This window comes from Sinocyclocheilus rhinocerous, unplaced genomic scaffold (genome assembly GCF_001515625.1).
Source record: "Sinocyclocheilus rhinocerous isolate Xijiao unplaced genomic scaffold, SAMN03320098_v1.1 scaffold1243, whole genome shotgun sequence".
NCBI classification, from domain to species: Eukaryota; Metazoa; Chordata; class Actinopteri; order Cypriniformes; family Cyprinidae; genus Sinocyclocheilus; species Sinocyclocheilus rhinocerous.
The window spans coordinates 241,740-244,892 of NW_015626033.1; the positions used below are offsets into that span (position 1 = coordinate 241,740).

Consider the following 3,153-nt stretch of genomic DNA (forward strand, 5'->3'; position numbering starts at 1 on the left):
TTTATTTCAATTATTTACATTCCTTTATTTTCAATGAGTAAAACACACAACTCCTTAAATTTTAATTTTTATAAAAAAAATATATATATATAGGCCTGAGCCTAAAAATTTTTTCTTTGTGCAGTTACACTTAAAAGTGTGTATAGTATATTATCACAATATCACAGATCAGCATTTCGCCATTGCAAATGCATAATATACAATGCAATGTATAATCAGAACTGAGATACTACTGTACTTCTGTTTAATGCATCTTTATTAAGTACTCTGAGAATGTATTTCCACTAATCTTCAGTATGAGAAGTGCAAATCAAATGCAGTGTTTCACTCCCAACAGCAGAAAAGTGTAACAACAGATCAGAATTTAGGCACAATATTGCTATCAGAAATTCTAAGTACTATTTGCACACATTTTCAGTCAAAGAAAGGGTTTAGTCTTTGTAAACTACATTATTTGTGGTGATTCTCCAGTTAATAGCCCATTTAGGTTGCATTTAGTCTTAACCAACACATTTGAACACACATAGTTTTGAAATCTATGAACCTGACTAGCACAAGAGGGTCTGGCTGCAGACTTGCACTTGCACTCTCAGACTTGCACTCTCAGACTTGCACTCTCAGACTTGCACTCTCAGACTTGCACTCTCAGACTTGCACTCTCAGACTTGCACTCTCAGACTTGCACTCTCAGACTTGCACTCTCAGACACTTGCGCTTCCGCAAGTGACATCACTTGCAGTCTTTTTTATTTTGTTCTATTTATTGATTACTTTTTGTTTGAATCTCTCAACATTTTACAACAGTAGCCAGGTGGTGAAGACAATAAAAAAATAAACTAAATTACAATGTCACTTGCAATCGACACAAATCGTGCGTGTTGCCAATGGAGACAAGACACTGTGGTGGTGATTAAATGATTAAAACTAATTTAGTCTACTATTAACGTACATGGTCCTGCAAGAAAAAGACAAGACCCGCAAATCTGTGGCCACAGAACAGCAGAATATGAACGCAATGCACAAAGTCTCTCATTAAGTGTTTTCCTCCTCTAGAATGGGCTCACCTGCTTGCCTGTACATATTAGTTATGTATATTTCAATAATGAAGAGGAGCATATTGAGTTTGGTCTTTATAATCTTAGTCCATTATGCCACGTTTTGCGGTATGGGAGGAAATACTACATACATATTCATTATATTAATAAACTGTATATTGAATTTGATATCTTAATAGCATCTTAATACGTGCTTATGTTTTTCTACGGGAGGAAAACGCTTAGCGAGAGACTTTGCGCATTGCGTTCATATTCTGCTGTTCTGTAGGTGTTCAGTTTTATTTTGGTTTTAGAAAATAAACGTTTGGTTTTAGAAAATATCACAAATCAACTCTTTTCTTGTTTTTGTTTCATGCTCTCTGTGCCTTGCCCTGGACTTTTATGTCACTTCCTGTCTCCCGTGGTGTTTGTAGTCCGTTTGTACATTGGTTCCCCTTGATTAGTCTCCCCAGGTGTGTCTTGTTATCTTGTTAAGCTTGTTAGCCCCCTGTGTGTATATATAGCCCTAGTTTTTCCTTAGTTCCTTGTGAGTTGAATGTAATGGTTGTTTGTTTGCCAGTCATGCTGTTCTTTGTTGCCTTTGGTTTTTGCCTGTTTGTTTGTTCTAGTTTTTCCATGAAATACCAGCACATAGATCCTTGCCTCTGCCTGTTTTCCGCAGCTTCTCCACAACGTTACAGTATTTGACTGGCATGTCTCTTTGACTAGTGCATATTTGAGCCTATATTTAGTATAAGTAAAATACTTAAGTACTGTTAAAATCAGATACTCTAAGACTTTTACTCAAGTTGTTTTGGAATTGGTGACTTGTAACGTGTAGTGGAGTAATTTTTACTGTAAGGTATCAGTACTTTTACTCAAGTATGGTTTTTAGGTACTCTTTACACCTCTGCTTTTGCATGTTTTCTTTCCAAGAGAAAATACTTGATGGTACTTTATTTTCTCAAGAGTTGTCGATTTTGAAATAATAAAGAACAGGTGACTTAAATTCTTAAATCTTTGAGATTTCAGGTTGTGATGCCCACCATTACCTCACTTATGTCCCACAGTTTCTTGGCCACCTCCTCATCTGTGGCCTTAGCTAATAGCTGCTCTTCATGAGTTAGCAAAGCACTTCCCCTGAACACCCTCCACATCCAGAGAGCAGGCCAGATAGATAGAAGTCTGCGCACCTTCCTCAGGGGACTTGAAGAAGGCCCGTGAAGCCAGGTTAAATAGTGGCTTCACCAGCAGTGGGATGTGGACATGCCTGCCCAGGTTAGTCTGCACAATCCCTGGGGTGAGAGCATTTACTGTCACTCCGGTCTCCTCGAGTCGGTGTGAGAGCTCCAGAGTGAATAGAAGATTGGCTAGTTTACTCCGTGCATAGGCAGAAGCTTTATCATAGCTCTGCTCGCTGTTCAGGTCATCAAAGTTTATTTCACCATATTTGTAGAGCTTGGAGGACACGACAATTATCCGGCTAGGAGCAGAGCGTTTGAGGAGATCCAGCAGGAGGTTAGTGAGCAGGAAGTGACCCAGATGATTGACGGCGAACTGAATCTCGAATCCATCTTCTGATTTGGTGTATGGACACTGGTAGATTCCAGCATTGTTGATCAGGATGTCAATCCTTGACTCTTCCTGTTTGAGATACAACAGATATGGCAAATTGTAAAGTTATTTCTGAACACAAGAATGAGAAGATGAAAAAAAAAACACAACCCTTATACACAAGATTTTAAATAATAGGCCATAGATAAAATAGTAGTAACAGCAATACACAATGAAATCTTTAAACTGATCAACTCTTACATACATCATTATAAGAATATGTATTATATTAGTTAATTCAAGATAATTGGGACATTTTTCCAGTCATCCCATTGGCCTAAATTTAGACTATTTTGTTTTAAAAGTTTGTTTTAAAATATAAATATATTAATTAAAATATCTGTTGGCCAACACAATGCTGTGGTAATTTTATACAAAACGTTTTTATATATTTGGTGTTTCATGATTATTATTATTTGTTCTAATTGTTTTACTGTTCTCACACTCTACTGGGACCTGCTGTTCCAAAAGGTTAAAGTGTGTTCAATGAACACCCCCCCCCCCCC

General features: G+C 37.4%; 1 long non-coding RNA gene and 1 pseudogene across 1 annotated transcript; both read right to left on the reverse strand.

Annotated features, from left to right (window-relative positions):
• Positions 1–238: 238 nt before the first annotated feature.
• Positions 239–722, reverse strand: LOC107708180 (uncharacterized). Its single transcript, XR_001636337.1, has 2 exons — positions 686–722; positions 239–588 (listed from the first exon to the last, which is right to left on the reverse strand). It is a non-coding gene; the product is annotated as an uncharacterized LOC107708180 (long non-coding RNA).
• A 1,239-nt stretch (positions 723–1,961) lies between these two features.
• Positions 1,962–3,153, reverse strand: part of LOC107707029 (retinol dehydrogenase 14-like) — a 1,712-nt pseudogene continuing 520 nt past the window's right edge.